Genomic DNA, 24,707 nt, shown 5'->3' with positions numbered 1-24,707 from the left:
CGTCTAATCAAACAGCTGCACACACGCCACCGAGTATGGTTAAATTTCGACACGGTAAATATAATAGAACCGTTTGCGATATTAACGTGTCAGCTTTTTGTTTCAACAAGGACTTTGTTGGCTACTAATGTGTGCGCCTCTTCTCAAACTGGATGATTTTTTACCACGACATATATGTGCCATGTCATGAAACCATGCCAAGTTTCATGTTTTTTGGGCGACTTTTTGATTTACTGGGATTTAAAAACCAAGATTCTCAATGTTTCAGGACGACGACAAGTTTGTAATTCATTCTCATTCCTTAAACGAGAACTAAACATGCACCCAATGACACATGTACGATTTACCACCCATTTTGCTTCACTGGAGCATGTGGTTGTAGTTCAAATTTTAATTATGGACTACATTAAATGCATAGAAAACTTAGTAATTAGTAATATATATGCAATGGCCAAACGAACCCTGAACAGTTTCAAATTTCAGCCCCACACTCCTGTTATTCTATGTTGTCTGTAGAAAACAAAGTTTAAGGCAAGAAGAGGCAGCGGTTATCATTTCGCCCACAAGAGGGGCATGTTTCCCTATCGGAACCACGAGGGTTGCGACAGGCTCCGGTTTGTAAAAGGCTTGTAATATAGCTTCGCCCAAATTGGACAATTATATGTACCATGTAGTGACACCATGCCAAGTTTCATGATTTCCTGATGAGTTTTGGATTTACAGACATTTAAAAACCGAGATTCGCAATGTTTGTGGCCAAGCCAGGACGGCGAGACGGTTGAATTCGTTCCCATTCGTTCCATGGGACCTAAACATGCACCCCAAGGAAACATGTAAGTTTTTTCTAGCCATTTTGGTGCACTGGAGCATGTATTCGGAGTTCGGATTTGAATGATGGACATTAAATGCCTAGAAAACTCAATTAATGAATAAAAAAGGTCAAACAAACCCTAAATAATTTCAAAGTTCAGCATGAATCTCCATTTGTTCTGTGTCATGTGTGGAAGAAAATACGAGGCTAGAAGAGGGAGTGATTATCGTTTGGCCCACGAGGGACACGTTTCCCTATCGAAACCATGAGGGTTCTTGCGACAGGCTCCGGTTTGTAAGAGGTTAGTAATAAAGCTTGGCCCAAATTGGCAATGTTTTTACCACGACATATATGTGCCATGACGTTACACCATGCCACCTTTGATGACTTTCTGGTGAGTTTAGGATTTATGGGGACTTAAAAACCGAGATTCAAAATGTTTGAGGACGAGCCAGGACACCGGTACGGTTGTAATTCGTTCCCATTCCTGGCATGAGACCTAAACATGCACCTAAGGGCACATGTATAATTTTTCTAGCCATTTTGGTGAACCGGAGCATGTATTTGTAGTTCAAATTTGAATTATGGACATTAAATGCCTAGGAAACTCAACTAGTGTATAAAAGGCCAAACGAACCCTGAATAAGTTTAAATTTCAGCACGGATACCATCTCGTTCCATGTTGCCCGTGGAAGAAAATACAAGGCGAAAAGAGGCAGTGATTACGTTTCGCCCACAAGGGGAACACGTTTCCCTATCGGAACCACGAAGCTTCTTTGAGAGAAGCTCCAGTTTTTGTAAGAGGTTTGTAATAAAGCTTGGCCCAAATTGGACAATGTTTTTACCATGACATATATGTGCCATGACGTGACACCATGCCACCTTTGATGAATTTCTAGTGACTTTAGGATTTATGGGGACTTAAAAACCGAGATTAGAAATGTTTGAGGATGAGCCATGACACCAGTATGGTTGTAATTCATTCCCATTCCTGGCATGGGACCTAAACATGCACCCAAGGACACATGTACAATTTTTCTAGCCATTTTGGTGAACTGGAGCATGTATTTGTAGTTCAAATTTGAATTATGGGCATTAAATGCCTAGAAACTCAATTAGTGTATAAAAAGGCTAAAAGAACCCTGAATAAGTTTAAATTTTAGCACGGATATTCTGTCGTTCCATGTTGCCCGTAGAAGAAAATACAAGGGGAAAAGAGGCAGTGATTACGTTTCGCCCACAAGGGGGACATGTTTCCCTATCGGAACCACGAGGCTTCTTTGAGAGGAGCTCCAGTTTTTGTAAGAGGTTTGTAATAAAGCTTGGCCCAAATTGGACAATGTTTTTACCATGACATACATGTGCCATGACGTGACACCATGCCACCTTTGATGACTTTCTGGTGAGTTTAAGATTTATGGGGACTTAAAAACCGAGATTCGAAATGTTTGAGGACGAGCCATGACACCGGTACGGTTGTAATTTGTTCCCATTCCTGGCATGGGACCTAAACATGCACCCAAGGACACATGTATAATGTTTCTAGCCATTTTGGTGAACTGGTGCATGTATTTGTAGTTCAGATTTGAATTATGCACATTAAATGCCTAGGAAACTCAATTAGTGTATAAAAAGGCCAAACGAACCCTGTATAAGTTTAAATTTCAGCACGGATATCCTGTCATTCCATGTTGTCCGTAGAAGAAAATACAAGGCGAAAAGAGGCAGTGAGTACGTTTTGCCCACAAGGGGGACACGTTTCCCTATCGGAACCACGAGGCTTCTTTGAGAGAAGCTCCGGTTTGTAAGAGGCTTGTAATAAAACTTGCGCCACAATGGACGAACAAAATTCCTCGACATATAAGTGCCATGTTGTGACACCATGGCAGGTTTCACGATTTTCAGCTTAGTTTTGGATTTATGGGGATTTAAAAACCGAGATTCTTCTCACGAAATGTTTTCAAATATCACATGGTTCACTCACAAAAGCCGATATTCAATGAAAACTTCGTGGAAACCATATTTTAAAGTTTCATAAAAATCTGAAAAAATTGTGGGATGTTAAGAAGCTGATGTTTTATTGCGACACAAAATTTCAAGTTGAAAAACATTATGAGATGTGAGGTATGAAAAAGATAAATTCCGCCCTGAATAGTGACATTACTATTCGGCACTATTCAACACTGATTTTGTCTTTTTCATAGCTCACATCTCGTAATGTGTTTCAGCTTGAAATTTTGTGTGGCAATAAAACATAATCCTCTTAACATCCCACTTTTTTTAAAAAAAATTTAAACTTCAAAACATCTTTTTCTCATGGTTTTCACGGGTTTCCGCCGAATGTTGGTTTCCGTATGATATCCCCCCCGCTGCGCGCGCGATCTGAGTCGTGCGTTCTGACTGGCCAGAACCGAAACCCCCACGGATCATACGTGTGCACCGTTGGATGCTCCCAGATCGAACGGCAACCCTGAGCCCTTTCGACAGCACATGCAGTACATGGGTAAGCACTGTGCGCCTGCGTCGTGTAGCTCACACTCCCTTCTCGACTATGTTTTTATTCAAAACAGGCTACCGTTTCTCGCCACTCCTCTCATCGGTTTCTCGCCTCTTCTCCCAGATATGCATGATGTAGATGTTCTTTTAATTCTTATAGTTCATCTCATCCAAAATCAATTAGTTTTATAAAAAACTATTTTAAGATTCATGGAATTGTGCATTTTAAAGGTAAAAACAAAAAGTGACAATTCATTTAGAAAAAAAAGGTTTGGGCAATTAAGATATGGAAGATTCTAGAGGACAAAGGAGAAGTGCTTGTGTTTTGAGGTTTGTGCATTATTCTTAAGTTCAACCATGGAGTCTTCTAGATTGTACATGTGACAGAATCTGGTGGAATGTAGATGATATCCAACGGCCAGTAGTGCTCAGATTTGCCATCTCTGTACCGTCAGATTGGCTTCATCCAACGAGCAACTTTCAAAGTTATTCGCACACTATATAGGTATATAGATGTATATATATATATATATATATGTGTGTGTGTGTGTGTGTGTGTGTGTGTGTGTGTCCCATGCTAGACAAAATAAAGTTTGAGCGCATGCGTGGGACGACCCCCCCCCCCCCCGCCGCCGCCTCGAAGTTGGGAAACTGACATCATAGGTATTGAACCAGGCTTGGAGTCGGGTACGGTGTTCGATTTGTAATGTAGTTGGCGTGGCCCATCGAAGTTGTGCATTTTGGATTTAAACACATCATACACCATCGTACCCATACATATTTTCAGGCCGCATGCAGTGTATACAGGGTCTTCTGATCGACCACGTCTCCCTTGTGCGGTTTTTTGTGACGACATGGATATCTGTGGGCTCCCCGAGTGTGTGTGTGTGTGTGTGTCTATATATATATATATCATCCCTTTGACCGATAATGAGGGGTATGTGTTCGCCATGAATGGATTCCTCCTAGTTCGTGTTAGGGACGGTCACCGTCAAATGTCGGTCAACCAAGGCTCGAGCTCATGCGTTGTCAGGATTCCCTCCGAGATGCTAGGATTGCTGGTTCGACCTACATCAAACCCTGCGTACGTATCTCGTCCTTAACTACCTTGCCTTCATGGTTGTTGTCCGTATCGAGAGGTAGACACCACATCTAAATTGTACATTATTCTATATTGAAAACACACATCACCCCTTCCCAATGTACATCATTTTGGCCTGCATGCAAGAGGTGCTGGTTTTGTGGTCCCTCTCATGCAATTTTTATGATGGTTCAATCTAGTAGCCCAAGCGGTTTATCGACAACAACAACTGTCATTTGACCAAACGATAGATTCATTGGTCCGTCTTATGGTAGGTCGTGGCGACATGCATGTATGACCAAAGTATCGATCATTACGTGCATCCACCCCGCTGACACGAAGTGGGAGGTGGTGGGCCAAGCATCCTAGCTAGGTACGACATTATGTCATTATATATATCCTAGCTAGGTGGTTGTTAGGGTGCTTTCGGGTTTGCGAGGCAGGTGCCACCAAAGTTATGCATTGTGTATTTAAAGTTTTAAACATCCCCAATATTCGTACATATATTTGGCCACTTCTAGGTGGTTCTTGACTTCTGGCCCCTCTCATCGATCTTCAACGACGCGCCCAACCGTGGGCCCGCGGGGTCAAAGTTCTGCATTGGAATTTTGAACATCACATACCACCCTTTTCACTCATATATATTTGGGCCACATGCTGGTGTGGCTGTCTTTTGACCCTCTCTAACGTTACTTTTTGCTGCAAAGACTCTGAAGACCCTCAACGGACACGGAGTATAATATCTTAACCGTGTGCGATGTGAATCACCACACCTGCGCAAGCGCGAGAAAATTAAGGTGGAGGTACTGGCTCAACCGTGTGCGATGCAAGTGCGCTGAAATCACCACGATCGCGCAAGCGCGAGCAAATTAAGGTGGAGGTATTGGCTCAACCGTGTGCGATGCAAGTGCGCTGTAAAACCACCACATGTGCAAGCTAAAGGCGGGTAAGTTTATTTGGAAATTAGGACGAACCGTGTGCGATAGACCAGCTAGCTGAAATATAAAAAACAAACTACCTGCCTTGAGCATTGCAAAAGTCGGCGGATCCGCGCCACTTTTCCTTATTATCATACACGCATATTTTTATTGGACCGTGCGCGATCTTGGGCACTCCCGCCCCGCATCAATTCCTTTACCCAAATTTTAGTAGCCGCCGTACTTCAACCATCGCCCACACTCCTCCAGCACCGGCCTTATAGTAAAGTTGCAGTAGCTGAGGCATTTGAACGGTCGCCCTCCCTCGTCCACCACCATCTCCACCCACCATTACTAAAATTTTCAGTAGCCGCGACGTATCCTCAAACACCACCCCCCTCGAACCCTAGCTCGCGGCCGCCGTCGATGCCGCCACAAACCCCTGTCGGTCTGCCCGTTCCTCCTAGCTTAGATAATAAAGTTCAGGTTACCCAGTGATTCCCATACCGCCGCCTCACTCCCCTGAGTTTTTAGATGAGGCCTGTGGTGTCCCTCCCCGCCAGATCCACATCCCCTACTCCAGAATGTCGCAGCCTAAGCTCGACCATGTATCCCGGGGAGCCCGACGAGCGTTCGGCCAAGAAGAGGTTTATCATGGCCTCTCCGGTGGACGTTGGCGAGGTGGCCGCCATTCGCCCCGACCTGTCAATCCCGGAGCAACACGTCGTCGTGGAAGCCGGTGAAGATGTTGACTACGTTGCCATGCCGAAGGCTTCATGTCAGCAGGCTAGCGTATTACTGTATCTTGGGAAAGCTAGCTACGACATCAAGCTCATCCAGACCGACGACTTCACGCAGGCCATGTCACAGGTTAGGTGGTCCATCCCCAACCCCTCTGGTTCAACCGCCGTCGATCTCTTCGACGGCCCTGCCGTTGATCTCCTACGCCAAGCGGTCAAGGATTTGCGAGCTTTATACGCCATCGAGCCCATTTTGTCACTTCTAAAGGACACGTTCTACGGAAGCGGCTTGGGATCCTCAATTGCCAAGTCAGATCTCATCGACCACGACCACGAGGAGGGCACCCATGAAGGTTCTTCCAAGGTGAAACAACCCATCTGTGACATCAGAAAGCACACCATGGGTCTGTGCTCTTGCAACTGGAAGGATCCCGTCCATGAAATGTGAGGCAACATTCTATCAACAAACCTTACCTTTTCTAGCTTTCCAACCCGTACCCTTTGTTGTAGTAGCATTTGCCGTGCGGTGCTTTAACTGTGCCGTGTTTAATTATTTCAGTTATGCAAAAATGTATTGTTCAATAGGTCTATGTCATGTTTAAGTATGAATTGTCCACTTCAGTTTCACGAATGGCTATATTTGGTTGTTTATAGTCTGTAGATGCCTTGTTTACCTGTATTTGGTTGTTAGGTTGGCTGGAGTGAGCATTTTTCCAGTTATCGAGCAGATGCCTTGTTTATCTGTATTTGGTTCTTAGTTTGGTTGCAGTGAATATTTGTCCAATTATCAAGCAGATGCCTTGTTTATCTGTATTTGGTTGTTAGGTTGCTTTTTTAGCATTTGTCCAGTTATCCAGCAGATGCCTTGTTTATCTGTATTTGGTTGTTAGGTTGCTTTTTTAGCATTTGTCCAGGTATCAAGCAGATGCCTTGTTTATCTTTATCTGCTTGTTAGGTTGGTTGCAGTGAGCATTTGTCCAGTTTTCAAGCATATGCCTTGTTTATCTGTATTTGCTTGTTAGGTTGGTTGCAGTGAGACTCTGTCCAGTTTTCAATGGCTATATTTGGTTGTTGTACTGGTCATTTATGCCTTGTTTATTTCAGTCATTCACAATGTGTTGTTCATTATGTGCAAGTCGGAACTGTGCCGCTCGACTACATCAATACCAGTTTGAACGGCTATATTTGGTTCCAGTTATTCCTGGTGTAGTTAACACATGCCCTTTATTTTAGTTTTACACATTTATCCAGTGTGATGTTTAAGCATTACCTACCTTCTATTCGTTTTCAACAATACCAGTTTGAATTGCAATATTTGATGGCTGTTAAGCCTGCTGTCGGTAACATTGCTTCCATTTTATATCCGCTTTAACAGCATGCTGAAACCAACACACTCAAGCTATCATTTGGAGATGATTTTGTTTACCTTTGCTATATTTGTTTGATGTTAAGATTGCTGTATTTATCATGCCTTTCCACTACTAATGCAGGACAACAACGGGAGTGGCCACCATTCCGCCGAGGTTAGCTTCATCCCTCGGCTTGTACTCCCCCCGTCGTTCCATAATGTAGTGCATATAGATCCAGGCCTGGACACTAGTTAGCTTCTAATATTGACTTGTTGCTTGTAGGTACATATGCCCTTGGCAAGGATCCATGCATCGACCCTTTTTGTGTATGGGGCAATGAGATATTGATGAACAAGCATCAAGTGAGGAAACTGATAAGGATTATTAGCAAAAAGATACGAATGGTGTCAAGCAAATTATTTGCTTATGCTCTATCCAACACAACAGTGAGTTGTAGGATGGTAACTACAAACTCCGCAGCCTTCTCTTTTTACTGCCCATAATGAGTTGTTAGACAACAATGTTTGAATCTTTTTCATTCCCAGTGGTTCCCGAAGCAGTTCACTCAAGATTACCTCGCAAAGTACATGATTGGTGGACACGCAATGAAGGTTAAAGTATTTCATCCAGACTACAATGAGCATCCAGAAGTCCTAATGAAGACAGTGAACGATGGACGGGCAGCCATCACAAGGGGTTGGCCTAGAGTCGTGCGTGCATTACGCATGGAGGGGGGCACAATATGGGCATTCCGCTTGACCTTCTCCAGCAACCAGAATGTCTTTCGCATCTCTCTTTACAGTCTTTAGTACTACTGTGGTTCATCATACTTTACTTGGTGCTTCTGTAGTTCTTCAGTATATCTACCTGTGCATCGAATTATGGCTTCGTGGTTGAACCTATATTTGTAATAAACATGGTTGGATATGAAATAAGTGATTGCCTACTTTCAAATTCAAAACATGTGATTTTTAAATTAGGGATTAATTAGGGATTACACTGCACACAGTTTGCGAAAGAGAAACGTCTGCGATATACGTGGAGATCAGAAACGTTTCTAGGATCCACTACGTGTGCGATCAATCTCCACTGCACACATGACTTTCTCTTGCAAACTATTTGCGTTAGGCCACCTTGCGTAAATGTTTACCACATAAAAAGTGTGTGTGATGGACAGCCTTCGCCACACAGTTTCTTCTACGCACCGTGTGTGATGCATTCAATAACGCAAACGATAAAATTATTAATATCGTGTGCAATGGCAACGCTATCACAAACGATTTAACGGGAAAAATTGTGTGTGATGTACCTGTGAACGGAACCGTTTTCCTTGGAGCGACTGTGTGGGATGTACATACGAATGGAAACGTTTAGCGGGGACTGGTTGTGTGGGATGTACTTGCGACCGGAAACAATTTTACCGTATAATTGTATTTTTTAGCTCTACTATACGTATTTCCGTATTTGAGCGCTCGCCGGTCGCACACGACCTCATTTTGCCAAGCGTGTGTGCCAGGAGGTCATATCCCCGACGGTTTCTGGGTCGTGTGGGAAGGACCCCCCTATCGCCCACACTCACTTGGCGACGGTTCCAAATGCCGTCGTGGAAAGGGGTTAAAAACTGCTTGTTTAGGACCGACGTGTACCAGAGAAAGCCAAAAGAGCCATTTGTACCACCAACAATGTCATTCACACTCTCTTAGTTTAAGCCTCTCTCCCTCCATCTTCTTGGGCTGAAGAACTACACACTGCCACCTTCCTCATCAACATTCGACCGACCTCTTCCACAAAGTTTCTCACACTACATCAAACCCTTCTTGACTCACCACCCCCATACGACTCTCTTCGTGTCTTCGGTTGTCTTTGTTACCCTAACACCATGTCTACATCTCCGAATAAACTATCTCCTCACTCTACCAAATGTAGATTTCTTGGATACCCACATGGCAAAAAGGATTTCATTGTCTTGATCTAAGCACACGACGAATCATTGTATCTTGCCATGTTATTTTTTATGAATCCTCCTTTCCCTATATACTGAAGGAAATATGCCCAAGAGGCAATAATAAAGTTGTTATTTTATATTTACTTATTCATGATAAAGGTTTATTATTCATGCTAGAATTGTATTGATTGGAAAATTAAATACATGTGTGAATACATAAACAAACACCGTGTCCCTAGTGATCCTCTACTAGAATAGCTCGTTGATCAAAGATGGTTAAGGTTTCCTAATCATGGACATGATTTGTCATTTGATAACAGATCGCATCATTAGGAGAATGATGTGATGGACAAGACCCCACTAGTAGAAAAAGGGCCTATTGTCCCGGTTGGTAAGGGCCTTTTGTCCCGGTTTTTGAACCGGGACTAAAGGGTCGTTACTAATGCCCTAACCCTTTAGTCCCGGTTCTTACACGAACCGGGACAGATGGGCCTCCACGTGGCCGGTGCGGCGAGCCCAGGCAGGAGGGCCTTTGGTCTCGGTTGGTGGCACTAACCGGGACCAATAGGCATCCACGCGTCAGCATTTCAGGGGCTGGGGTTTTTGTTTTTTTTAAAGGGGGGGGGTTGGGGGTTTTGGGGGGTTAATTTAGGTGTTTCATATATTGTGTTAGCTAGCTAATTAATAGAGAGAAGTGTCCTCTCTTATCTCCGTGCTTGGTCGACGCTACGTACTATATACGTATGGAGAGGACTAGACACGCTAGCTAGTAAGCAAATGAAGGAAACAGAAGATCGTCATGAACATATGCATACAGAGAGAAGTGATATCGACCACCTCTCCTTCTCCGAGAGATTGGTCGAACAACAAGTTCTCGTATATCTATCCGACACTACCGGCTACATATATACAATAATTATCTCTTACAATATAATCTCCTAATTAAATTGTAGAACACAGGGTCCACATAGTATTCTCCGTTTTCAGCGATCACGTGGTCAAGGAAGAATGCCGCCAATTCCTCTTGAATTGCTCGCATACGATCTGGTGCTAGGAGTTCATCCCGCATCCGAAAGATCTAATTTGAAGAAGGGGGTCAATACATATATATATGAATAAATGAAACTCAACACAAATGATGGTAATACAATAAAATTGTGAATATTATTGCTTACGCACTTCATATTGTTCGTCAGAGTAGCCCTGCTCACAGGTCGTGTAGCGCATGGACTCGCAAACGTAGTATCCACAGTAATTATTCCCGGGTTCCTGCCACAACCACTTTACAAGAAATAGAGGTCAATCAAACTGATAAGCAAGCATGCTAAATGGTATTGATGAAACTAGCGCATGAATCACTAGGAGATGCACGGAACATGCTACTATAGTACATACTTTCGGGTGTCTAAATTGCAGCTTCTTCGGCAGTCCCGGAGCTTTTTTGGTGAATTTTCTCCAAACCCTGCAAGACAAAGAAAACAATTACTTGATATCAGGAAATGAACAAAGTTGCTGATATGGTGGATAATGATCGATTTAACTTACTTCTCGAGCATTTGAGTCATGTCCGCATAGTCCTGGGGATCTTTTCGTCTCGAGTCTAAGACGGTTACTACTCCCTGCTCAAGCTTAATCTCTAGGAGAATATAGTGGAAGCTGCGCACGCATGCATAAGTCATCAATTACATTACTATAACCTGGACTAATAAGGGAAACCGAATATGCACAAGACAGTAACACTCACTTGAAGTTGTAAGGAAAGAGTATTATATCTTTGTTTTCATTTATTACCAACGATCGTAGCAAGTTGGCCTCGGTATTTTCGGCATGATATTTAACCTCAGTTGCATCTATGAGATTTGTGTTAATGAACCCAATATCACCGATTTGTCTTTTCTTCAATTCGGCGATCTTCAATCTGCATAATATAGTGAGGATAATTATAAATACATGCAATGAAAGAGCTGACCTATATAGAGAGACTTAATGACAGAAGTAGTACTACTTACAGACAGTAGCAAGTGACCGTTGATTTATCGAGGGCCTTTTGATTGAAAAACTGGAAGAACTCCTCAAATGGAACATTCAACAGTTCAATTCCAATGAGGTCATGCTCCTCTTTAACTCTCAGCGTCAAAGTATTCCTCCCCCCAGAGTCTCTGCAGGTTTTCATGTACCAATCATGTAATTTTTGCATCATCGTTGTTAGAGATCTTTCATCTTTGACGAGAGGCTTCCCGTAATGGTATTTGTGTTCGTCCACCTCCAAGAAATCATAATGTACATCGTCGGGCAGGTAATCTCCAAGATTGCTATAACCGGGCACCATCCTCGGATCATTAGCGACAATGTCGCTAGACACCTTGAGCGGGGGGCACGATTGGTTCGCTTGTTCGCCGAGGTGGGCAATTTTTTCCCAGCTCGTCGTTCTTTTAATCACTGACAGTACTTCCCGACCGCTCCGCTTTGGCAAATGTCTTTGCAATAATGCGCTCATAGTTGCCTCTCGGCGGAGACTTTGGTGGTTTTGTCAGGGCAGCCAGAGTGCGCTTCGCTTTCACCGGATCTACCTTCTCCTCCGGAGGTGGATGTTTCTTTGCTTTCACCCCTTCAAAGAAGTTCGTCACTTCGGCTCGCACGATCTTCGTGGTTTCCTCCTCGGTCCTCTCGTATGGTAACTTCTCTGGAGTCTTCAGAGAAGGACCGAATCTGTATTGCCTCCCGCCTCTGGTTGTACTGCTAGACGCCGGCAGAGCAGACGGAGCGGCTGCGGCTGTCTTCTCTCCTTGCTTACGAGGCGGAGGAGAAGGACTACGACGCGCCGGAGCAGCCGGAGCGGCGGCGGGTCTCTTCCGCCCTTGCTGACGAGGCGGAGAAGGAGGAGGCTGGCTGCTCGGGCGCGCCGGCGCAGGCGGAGAAGGAGGCGGAGTGCCGCCACGCGCCGGAGAAGGAGGCTGAGTGCCCTGATCACTCGCCGGAGGAGGAGGCGGAGGAGGAGGCGGAGTGCCGCCACGCGCCGGAGAAGGAGGTTGAGTGCCCTGATCACTCGCCGGAGGAGGAGGAGGCGGAGTGCCCTTACTCGCCGGAGGCGTCCAATTCGGAAGGTTGATGAGCTCCTTCCGCCATAGGCATGGAGTCTTCAGAGCAGAACCCAGCCGAGTCTCCCCTTCACCGGTAGGGTGGTCAAGCTGGAGGTCCTCAAATCCCTCCGTTATTTCATCCACCATCACCCTAGCATATCCTTCTGGAATCGGCCGGCAGTGGTAGGTTGCGCCGGGTTCAGGAGGTAAAACAGAGCCAACAGCCGCCTTGACTTTGAAGTTCTGCCATTGCGTCATAAGGTGGCAATGTTGAGACTCCGTGATAGCATCCACGGGGTAGCTAGCAGGAGCCGTCAAGACATGCTCCGGCTGAACCAGCTCGGTGGAAGCCACGCTGCTTCTCCGCTGAGATGGCGGGGTAGCTTCGGGGGTAGTTTCGGCATGTCGATTGCCGTCTCGTTCCTCTAGCGCTTGAACCCTTTCGTGCAGCTTCTGAATTTGGGTCTGCTCCACTTTTTTCCTCCTCTCCTGGCTTTTGTAACCGCCTGCGTCCGGAAAACCAGCCTTCCACGGAACGGAGCCTGGCGTGCCTCGTGTCCGTCCAGGGTGCTCAGGATTCCCGAGGGCCATTGTGAGCTCGTCGTTCTCTCTGTCTGGAACGAACGTCCCTTGCTGCGCTGCATCGATATAGTGCTGAAGCCTCTTGACTGGTATTCTCAAAAGCTCGTCCGTCCAAACGCACCTCCCTGATACAGGGTCCAATTTTCCGCCAGCCCCGAAGAACCAAGTCCGGCAACGGTCTGGCCAGTTCATTGTCTGTGGTTCGATCCCTTTATCAAGCAGATCATTCTCAGCCTTGGCCCACTTAGGCCGGGCTTTGAGGTAGCCACCTGACCCCGTGCGATGGTGAAGCTTCTTCTTCGCAGCATTCTTCTTGTTTGTCGCTGACATCTTCTTACTCTTTTCCGATGTCTTGTGGGCCACAAATGCGGGCCAGTGATCTCTGATCTTCTCATACCGGCCGATGAATTCTGGTGTCTCTTCTTTGTCGACAAACGTTTTCAGCTCATTCTTCCACCTCCTGAATAGGTCTGCCATCTTCTTAAGAGCATGAGACTTGATTAATTGCTCTTTAACTGGCTTCTCCGGATCCTCCTCTGGCGGTAGGGTGAAATTTGCCTTCAGCTCAGTCCAAAGATCATCTTTCTGCATATCATTGACATAAGACACCTCAGGGTCTTCCTTCTTAGGCTTATACCATTGGTGGATGCTGATCGGGATCTTGTCCCTAACAAGAACCCCGCACTGAGCAGCAAATGCTTCCTTTGTCCGGATGGGTTCAATCGGTTGGCCGTCGCGCGCGATTGCTGTGATCTCAAACCTTTCATCCGAGCGCAACTTTCTCTTCGGGCCTCGTCTCTTTACCGAAGTTGTGCTCGATCCGGAGGGCTAGAAAAAAGAAGAAAGACGAGAGTTAATTAATATGTGTACATACCAAAACAATGAATGCATCAATTAGCTAGTCAGCACAGGCTTAACTAATATATTTACCTGGCCGGACTCTGTTCGGTCACCGGAGCCGTCACCACGGGCTCCTTCTTGCACCAGCATTGGGTCACCGGAGCCATCATAATCATGTCTTTCCTCCTCCACTCTTCGATCACCGTAGCCTGCTTCTTCACCCTATTCTTCCAGACCATCATTGTCGTTAAGATACGACAAGACATCACCTCCGGCTAAGATTATGTCCCCCAACACCTCTTCTGCTTCCTCGTCTCGTCCGTGCTCCATTGTTTCTGCAAATATTACAACATGGCAATTATTACACAAACATGACAGCAGGTGGATATATTAGTGCAAACGTAGACCTAGCTTATTCCGGGTTTGGGGTGGCCTCGGCAACGCTTCAAGGGTAGGGGCGCGGCGGGAGGGGGTAGGAGACCGACATCGTTTTTTCTACGGTTTGGGTGTCCTCGAGAGTTTTGGTCGAGCGAGAGGGCCGGGGGGGTGCTCCCGTGGTATAAGTTATCACGGTCGAGAGGGGGTATATATATCGACCGCCCATCATGTCGAAGTTATTTTGGAATGGAGTTCCCGATAAAAATTAAGAAGAGGAAGTAGAAGATAAAAAAAGAGGAGAAGAAGAAAAAAAGGAGAAGAAGAAGGAATAGAGGAGAAGAAGAAAAATAGACTCTATTTTTCTTCTTCTCCTCTATTCCTTCTTCTTCTCCTCTTATTTTTCTTCTTAATCCTCTTCTTAGTTCATTCCTTCTTCCTTTCTTCCTAGCTAGATATATAAAACTTTTCTAAAAAATGTTATCGGGGAGGGGGTATCGACCTCCCCTCATGTTGAAATTATCGGGGAGGGGGTATCGACCTCCCCTCATGTTGAAATTATCGGGGAGGGGGTATATCGACCCCCACCCCCCTCATCATGCATATATAGCTACCACATACATATATACATTGAAAAAAATTACATATATACAACAAAAACATTAATACACATATGAACAAAAAAATACATATCTGAACAAAAACATGTTGTGAACAAAAAAATTAATGTAATAAATCTAATAAGAAATTAATCTAATAAAAAACATGCTCTGAACTTACATATAGCCACATACATACAAAGATACATTTTATATATATGAACAAAAATTAATCTAATACAAAATAAAAACAGAGCCGGACCGGCGCGGCGGCTCACAGCCGGGGCGTCTGGCGATGGCGACGGCGGGGGAGGCGAGGGCGCCGGCGCACGGGGGCAGGCCGCGGGAAGGGGCTCGGGCGCGGGGCAGGGCCCGGCGCGGCGACGGAGTCGGAGGCAGGGGCGGCGCGGCGACGACGTCGGAGGCAGGGGTGGCGCGGCGACGGCGTCGGAGGCAGGGCGGCGCGGCGACGGCATCGGAGGCAGGGGCGGCCCGGCGACGGCGTCGGAGGTAGGGGCGATGACGGCGATGGCGACGAGGAGCAGCGCCTGGGGCGTCGGGCACGAACTGACGGTGAAGTTGTGAAATTTCACAAGTCCAGCTTATATACAAAGAGCATTGGTACCGGTTGGTGGCACCAACCGGGACCAATGCTACCTTTAGTCCCGGTTGGTGCCACGAACCGGGACCAAAGGCCTCTTTTCAGCAGCCCAAAGGGCGGGAAGCGGCGGCCTTTGGTCCCGGTTGGTGGCACCAACCGGGACTAAAGGGGGGCACTGGTCTCAGTTGGTGCCACCAACCGGGACCAAAGGCAACCTTTAGTCCCGGTTGGTGCCACCAACCGGGACGGAAAGCCTTGCACAGCGGCGTGGTGGTGGGAGTTTAGTCCCACCTCGCTAGCTGAGAGAGAGCCGCACCTGTTTATAAGGTGCGGTGCGCCTGAGCTGTCGAGCTCCTCTCTAAAGCAGGCTTACGGGCCTAACCTCTCTGTACATGCCTATGGGCCTACTGGGCCTTCTGCGGGCCTGAATCCTGGCCCATGGATGGGTTTCTAGTCGTATTCAGGCCGTGGTGGCCCAGTAGGTGGCATAATTTTTATTTTTTGCCTGTTTTTTGTTTTCTTTTTTGCTTTATTTATTTTGTTTTGTTTCTACTTACAACAAAAAACTTATTTATTTTATTTTATTTTGTTTCTAATTACTTATTTATTTTACTTTATGATAATTCTTTTTGTTATTAAAGTTTCTAACAAAAAAGTTCTTTATGAAAATTCTTTTTGCTTTCAATGATTTTGAACAGAAAATACTTCGATAATTTTAGTTGCATCAATTTTATATAATTTTAGTTTCAATAATACTAGAGGTTGCTTATAATGTTTTGAACAGAAAATACTTTGATAATTTTAGTTTCATAAATTTTATTTATGTTATTAAAGTTTATTTTATTTTGTTTCTACTTATATATTTTATTAAAGTTTATATTATTTTGTTTCTAATTACTTATTTATTTTATTTGTTATTTTTCATGCACCATTTTTCATGCATTTACTGATTATTTTGAGCTATAAGACCCTAAAATTGAAAAGCATTTCAAATGAACTCTGAAAAGGTTGAAAGTTGGCATGGTATCATCATTTCATCCACATAGCATGTGCAAGAAAGTTGAGAGGGTTACGGCAAAAACTGGATGCACTTCGTGTACAAAACGGACAATCTCTTTCGAAGTATCAGGATTTCATACGGAAACTCGTCTGTTACAAAGGGATTTCATTTTTTAAAACTTATTTGAACTCCTGACTTTTTGTGTGTTCAAAATGCACCATTCAAAGCCACATCATCAATTTTCAACCCTTTCTGACTTCATTTGTTATTTTTCATGCATTTATTGATTATTTTGAGCTATAAGACCCTGAAATTGAAAAGCATTTCAAATGAACTCTGAAAAGGTTGAAAGTTGGCATGGTATCATCATTTCATCCACATAGCATGTGCAAGAAAGTTGAGAGGGTTACGGCAAAAACTGGATGCACTTCGTGTACAAAACGGACAATGGTATCATACTCGTCTGTTACAAAGTTGGCATGGTATCATCATAATAGTTGCGGGAGAAAGTCTTCACTTTTTCTTCGCTTGTGTCATTTGCTTATTGCGCCGTAACCATGGATAATCTTCATCGTTTATCAGGATGCTTGGGTCAGCCTTGACTTTGAAGGGAGGAATTTCATGAAACTTTTCATAATCTTCAGACATGTCTGTCTTGCCCTCCACTCCCACAATGTCCCTTTTTCCTGAAAGAACTATGTGGCGCTTTGGCTCATCGTATGATGTATTCGCTTCCTTATCTTTTCTTTTTCTCGGTCTGGTAGACATGTCCTTCACATAGATAACCTGTGCCACATCATTGGCTAGGACGAACGGTTCGTCAGTGTACCCAAGATTGTTCAGATCCACTGTTGTCATTCCGTACTGTGGGTCTACCTGTACCCCGCCTCCTGACAGATTGACCCATTTGCACTTAAACAAAGGGACCTTAAAATCATGTCCGTAGTCAAGTTCCCATATGTCCATTATGTAACCATAATATGTGTCCTTTCCCCTCTCGGTTGCTGCATCAAAGCGGACACCGCTGTTTTGGTTGGTGCTCTTTTGATCTTGGGCGATCGTGTAAAATGTATTCCCATTTATCTCGTATCCTTTGTAAGTCAATACAGTCGAAGATGGTCCCCTGGACAACGAGTACAACTCATCACAAACAGTGGTGTCACCTCTGAGACGTGTTTCCAACCAACTGCTGAAAGTCCTGATGTGTTCACATGTAATCCAGTCGTCACACTGCTCCGGGTGTTTGGAGCGCAGACTGTTCTTGTGTTCATCGACATACGGGGTCACCAAGGTAGAGTTCTGTAGAACTGTGTAGTGTGCTTGAGACCAAGAATGCCCGTCCCTGCATATTATTGAGTCCGCTCCTAGCGTGCCTTTTCCAGTCAGTCTCCCCTCATACCGCGATTTAGGGAGACCTATCTTCTTAAGGCCAGGAATGAAGTCAACACAAAACCCAATGACATCCTCTGTTTGATGGCCCATGGAGATGCTTCCTTCTGGCCTAGCGCGGTTACGGACATATTTCTTTAGGACTCCCATGAACCTCTCAAAGGGGAACATATTGTGTAGAAATACGGGCCCCAGAATGACAATCTCGTCGACTAGATGAACTAGGACGTGCGTCATGATATTGAAGAAGGATGGTGGGAACACCAGCTCGAAACTGACAAGACATTGCGCCACATCACTCCTTAGCCTTGGTATGATTTCTGGATCGATCACCTTCTGAGAGATTGCATTGAGGAATGCACATAGCTTCACAATGGCTAATCGGACGTTTTCCGGTAGAAGCCCCCTCAATGCAACCGGAAGCAGTTGCGTCATAATCACGTGGCAGTCATGAGACTTTAGGTTCTGGAACTTTTTCTCTGGCATATTTATTATTCCCTTTATATTCGACGAGAAGCCAGTCGGGACCTTCATACTGAGCAGGCATTCAAAGAAGATTTCTTTCTCTTCTTTCGTAAGAGCGTAGCTGGCAGGACCTTCATACTGCTTCGGAGGCATGCCGTCTTTTTCGTGCAAACGTTGCAGGTCCTCCCGTGCCTCAGGTGTATCTTTTGTCTTCCCATACACGCCCAAGAAGCCTAGCAGGTTCACGCAAAGGTTCTTCGTCACGTGCATCACGTCGATTGAAGAGCGGACCTCTAGGTCTTTCCAGTAGGGTAGGTCCCAAAATATAGATTTCTTCTTCCACATGGGTGCGTGTCCCTCAGCGTCATTCGGAACAGCTAGTCCGCCGGGACCCTTTCCAAAGATTACGTGTAAATCATTGACCATAGCAAGTACGTGATCACCGGTACGCATGGCGGGCTTCTTCCGGTGATCTGCCTCGCCTTTGAAATGCTTGCCTTTCTTTCGACATTGATGGTTGGTCGGAAGAAATCGACGATGGCCCAGGTACACATTCTTCCTGCATTTGTCCAGGTATATACTTTCAGTGTCATCTAAACAGTGCGTGCATGCGTGGTATCCCTTGTTTGTCTGTCCTGAAAGGTTACTGAGAGCGGGCCAATCGTTGATGGTTACAAACAGCAACGCGTGCAGGTTAAATTCCTCCTGTTTGTGCTCATCCCACGTACGTACACCGTTTCCATTCCACAGCTGTAAAAGTTCTTCAACTAATGGCCTTAGGTACACATCAATGTCGTTGCCGGGTTGCTTAGGGCCTTGGATGAGAACTGGCATCATAATGAACTTCCGCTTCATGCACATCCAAGGAGGAAGGTTATACATACATAGAGTCACGGGCCAGGTGCTGTGATTGCTGCTCTGCTCCCCGAAAGGATTAATGCCATCCGCGCTTAAACCAAACCATACGTTCCTTGGGTCAGCTGCAAACTCAGCCCAGTACTTTCTCTCGATTTTTCTCCACTGCGACCCGTCAGCGGGTGCTCTCAACTTCCCGTCTTTCTTACGGTCCTCACTGTGCCATCGCATCAACTTGGCATGCTCTTCATTTCTGAACAGACGTTTCAACCGTGGTATTATAGGAGCATACCACATCACCTTCGCAGGAACCCTCTTCCTGGGGGGCTCGCCGTCAACATCACCAGGGTCATCTCGTCTGATCTTATACCGCAATGCACCGCATACCGGGCATGCGTTCAGATCCTTGTACGCACCGCGGTAGAGGATGCAGTCATTAGGGCATGCATGTATCTTCTGCACCTCCAATCCTAGAGGGCATACGACCTTCTTTGCTGCGTATGTACTGTCGGGCAATTCGTTATCCTTTGGAAGCTTCTTCTTCAATATTTTCAATAGCTTCTCAAATCCTTTGTCAGGCACAGCATTCTCTGCCTTCCACTGCAGCAATTCCAGTACGGTACCGAGCTTTGTGTTGCCATCTTCGCAATTGGGGTACAACCCTTTTTTGTGATCCTCTAACATGCGATCGAACTTCAGCTTCTCCTTTTGACTTTCGCATTGCGTCCTTGCATCGACAATGACCCGGCGGAGATCATCATCATCGGGCACTGGTTCCTCTTGATCTTCAGCAGCTTCCCCCGTTGCAGCATCATTGGGCACATCGTCTGGTTCCTCTTGATCTTCAGCAGCTTCCCCCGTTGCAGCATCACCGTATTCAGGGGGCACATAGTTGTCATCGTCCTCTTCTTCTTCGCCGTCTTCCATCATAACCCCTATTTCTCCGTGCCTCGTCCAAACATTATAGTGTGGCATGAAACCCTTGTAAAGCAGGTGGGTGTGAAGGATTTTCCGGTCAGAGTAAGACTTCGTATTCCCACATTTAGGGCATGGACAACACATAAAACCATTCTGCTTGTTTGCCTCAGCCACTTCGAGAAAATCATGCACGCCCTTAATGTACTCGGAGGTGTGTCTGTCACCGTACATCCATTGCCGGTTCATCTGCGTGCATTATATATAATTAAGTGTGTCAAAAACCATTACAGAACATCATGAATAGATAATTAAGTGACCAAATTAATAGAAGTTCATCATCACATTAAAACCAAAGTACATACATAGTTCTCATCTAACAACATATAGCTCTCCAGAGCATCTAATTAATTAAACCATACATTGAAACTATGTAAAACATTTCAATGCGAAAACAAATGCGATCATAATCGCAACCAAGGTAACAATTGATCCAACGGCATAATGATACCAAGCCTCGGTATGAATGGCATATTTTCTAATCTTTCTAATCTTCAAGCGCATTGCATCCATCTTGATCTTGTGATCATCGACGACATCCGCAACATGCAACTCCAATATCATCTTCTCCTCCTCAATTTTTTTATTTTTCCTTCAAGAAATTGTTTTCTTCTTCAACTAAATTTAACCTCTCGACAATAGGGTCGGTTGGAATTTCCGGTTCACATACCTCCTAGATAAATAAAATCTATGTCACGTTGGTCGGCATAATTTTCATAAACAATAAATGAACCAATAGTTATAAAGATAATATATACCACATCCGAATCATAGACAGGACGAGGGCCGACGGGGGCGGATACCAAAACCATCGCACTATATAATAACAAGCAATACAATAGTAAGAAAATTAGACAAGTATCTATCTAAAGTAAGAATTTTTTTCTTTCAGAAAGAAGATAAGAACAAGAGGCTCACCACGGTGGTGCCGGCGACGAGATCGGCGCGGGCGATCGACGGCGGTGAAGACGGGAATGGGACGTGACGGGCCGCTAAACCTAGACAAATCTCGAGGAAAATGGAGCTTTGAGGTCGAGCTTCGAGAGGAGAAAGCTTAACTAGTGTGGCTCGGGCATTTCATCGAACACCTCATGTGCATAGGAGGTGAGCTAGAGCACCACAAAGCCCTCCCCTCGCCGGCCAGAGAAAAACAGAGCACTGGAGTGCTCTGCTCGCGGGCGAGGGGTATATATAGGCACCTCATTGGTCCCGGTTCGTGGCATGAACCGGGACTAAAAGGCAGCCTGTGGTCCCGGTTCAAGCCACCAACCAGGACCAATGGTGGTGGGCCAAGAGCGAGGCCCATTGGTCCCGGTTCGTCCCACCAACCGGGACCAAAGGGGCCAGACGAACCGGGACCAATGCCCCCACGAGGCCCGGCAGGCCCCTGGCCTCACGAACCGGGACCAGTGCTCCCATTGGTCCCGGTTCTGGACTGAACCGGGACTAATGGGCTGACCCACCCTGAACCAAAGCCCTCTTTTCTACTAGTGCCCATCCGTTAGCTTAGCATAATGATCGTTCAGTTTTGCTGCTATTGCTTTCTTCATGTCGAATACGTATTCCTTCGACTATGAGATTATGCAGCTCCCGGATACTGGAGGAATGCCTTATCTGCTATCAAACGTTGGTGATTATAAAGATGCTCTACAGGTATCTCCGAAGGTGTTTGTTGATTTGGCATAGATCGAGATTAGGATTTGTCACTCCGAGTATCGGAGAGGTATCTCTGGGCCCTCTCGGTAATACACATCATAAGCTTGCAAGCAAACAACTAAGGAGTTAGTCACGAGGTGATGTATTACGGAACGAGTAAAAGAGACTTGCCGGTAACGAGATTGAACTAGGTATGAAGATACCGACGGTTCAACCTTGGGCAAGTAACATACCGATGGACAAAGGTAATAATGTATGTTGTCATAACGGTTCGACCGATAAAGGTCTTCGTAGAATATGTAGTAGCGAATATGGGCATCCAGGTTCCGCTATTGGTTATTAACAGGAGAGGTGTCTCAGTCATGTCTACATAGTTCTCGAACCCATACGGTCCGCACGCTTAACGTTCATTGACGATATAGTATTATATGAGTTATGTGATTTGGTGAACGAATGTTGTTCGGAGTCCTGGATGAGATCACGAACATGACGAGGAATTTCGAAATGGTCGAGAGGTAAAGATTGATATATATGACGATGGTATTCGGACTCCAGAAGTGTTTCGGGGGGTACCGGGTACTTATCGAGTCACCGGAAGGGGTTCCGGACACCGCCGACAAAAGATATGGGCCTTATGGGCCAAGTGAGGGAACACACCAGCCCACAAGGGGCTGGTGCGCCCCTATAGAGGACAGCCCTATGAGGAGGAGAAGGAAAGAGGGGAGGGCAAGGAAAGTGTGGATTAGGATTCCTACTTCCTTCCCTCTCCCCCCTCTTTCCTCCCCCTCGGTTATACATCGCAGGGGGCGCGCGGCTTGGGAGGGACTCCAAGTAGGATTCCTCCTACTTGGGTGCCTCCTATGGCTGCTCCTCCCTCCCTCCCACCTATATATATGTGGGAGGGGGCGCCTAGCACACATGAGACAATTGCCTATCCGTGTGCGGCACCCCCTTCCACCGTTTACACCCCCGGTCATATTTTCGTAGTGCTTAGTCGAAGCCCTGCGAGGATCACTTCATCATCACCATCACCACGCCGTCATGCTGACGTAACTCATCTACTACCTCGACGTCTTGCTGGATCAAGAAGGCAAGGGATGTCACTGAGCTGAACGTGTGCAGAACGCGGAGGTGCCGTGCGTTCCGTACTTGATCGGTTGAAGCGTGAAGAAGTTCGACTACATCAACCGCGTTGTGAAACGCTTCCGCTTATGGTCTATGAGGGTATGTAGACACACTCTCCCCCTCGTTGCTATGCATCTCCATGGATAGATCATTGCATGTGCGTAGAATTTTTTTTGTTTTCCATGCAACGATTCCCAACGGTGGCATCATGAGCCAGGTCTATGCGTAGATGATATGCACGAGTAGAACACAAAGAGTTGTGGGCGGTGATAGTCATACTGCTTACCACCAATGTCATATTTTGATTCGGCGGTATTGTGGGATGAAGCGGCCCAGACCAACCTTACATGTCCACGCACATGAGATCAGTTCCACCGACAGACATGCAACTAGTTGTTGCATAAAGGTGGCTGGCGGGAGTCTATTTCTCCTACTTTATTTGAATCGAATTTGACTGCGGCCGGTCCTTGAAGAAAGTTAAAACAACAAACTTGACGAAACACCATTGTGGTTTGATGCGTAGGTAAGAACGGTTCTCGCTAGAAGCCCGTAGCAGCCACGTAAAACTTGCAAAAACAAAGTAGAGGATGTCTAACTTGTTTTTGCAGGGTATGTTGTGATGTGATATGGTCAAGACATGATGTGATATATGTTATTGTATGAGATGATCTTGTTTTGTAAGATATCTGGCAATTGGCAGGAGCCTTATGGTTGTCGCTTTATTGTATGAAATGCATACGCCATGTAATTGCTTTACTTTATCGCTATGAGTTAGCAATAGTTGTGGAAGAAATAGTTGGCGAGACGACCACGACGCAATGATGGAGGTCAGGGTGTCGAGCCGGTGACGATGGAGATCATGATGATGCTTTGAAGATGGAGATCGAAAGCACAAGATGATGATGGCCATATCATGTCACATATTTTGATTGCATGTGATGTTTATCTTATATGTGTCTTATTTTGCTTAGAATGACGGTAGCTTTATAAGATGATACCTTCACTAAATTTCAAGGTAAAAGTGTTCTCCCTGAGTATGCACCATTGCGAAAGTTTGTCGTTTCGAGACACCACATGATGATCGGGTGTGGTAGACTCGACGATCACATACAACGGGTGTAAGACAGTTTTACACATGCGGAATACTTTGATTAAACTTGACGAGCCTAGCATGTACAGACATGGCCTCAGAATACTGGAGAACGAAAGGTCGAACATACGTCATAGAGTAGATATGATAAACATAGAGATGTTCAACAATGATGACTACGCCATCTCACGTGATGATCAGACATGGGTAAGTTGATATGGATCATGTATCAATTAGACAACTTGAGGGATGTTGATTTAAGTGGGAGTTCGTTAGTAATTTGATTAACTGAACTTAATTTGTGACGATGACATGTACCTAGGGTAGGGTCATAAGCCTGACCTAGACGCCTTACCCAAGGACACTCCCTGAAGTCGAAGACATTGAAAGAACAACCAAAGATACGGACTGAAATCACCTTGGAGTGCAATCCACTCGACCAAATATACCACTTGGATATCCCAATTCCACTCGACTAAGATAGAGTCACTCGACCTTACGGAGAATCACTCGGAGTACAGAAGATCTAAAGCCACCTCTGGATGGCAACGGTCAGGCGTTCACTCTGTAGCCTTAAAGGCCATTAATAGTCATTATAGCAGGCATTACCAATAACGTCTCTGTCTTAATCTACATTAAACCCCTGTGTAACTGAGGCCTGTGAAGGGGTGGCGCACTCTATATAAGCCACCCCTCCCCTCTGGCACAAGGATTCTCACCCATGTAACTCTCACGC

This window comes from Triticum aestivum, chromosome 5D (genome assembly GCF_018294505.1).
Source record: "Triticum aestivum cultivar Chinese Spring chromosome 5D, IWGSC CS RefSeq v2.1, whole genome shotgun sequence".
Lineage (NCBI taxonomy): Eukaryota > Viridiplantae > Streptophyta > Magnoliopsida > Poales > Poaceae > Triticum > Triticum aestivum.
The sequence above is the reverse complement of the archived record's forward strand: the minus strand, read 5'-3'. Positions refer to the sequence as shown.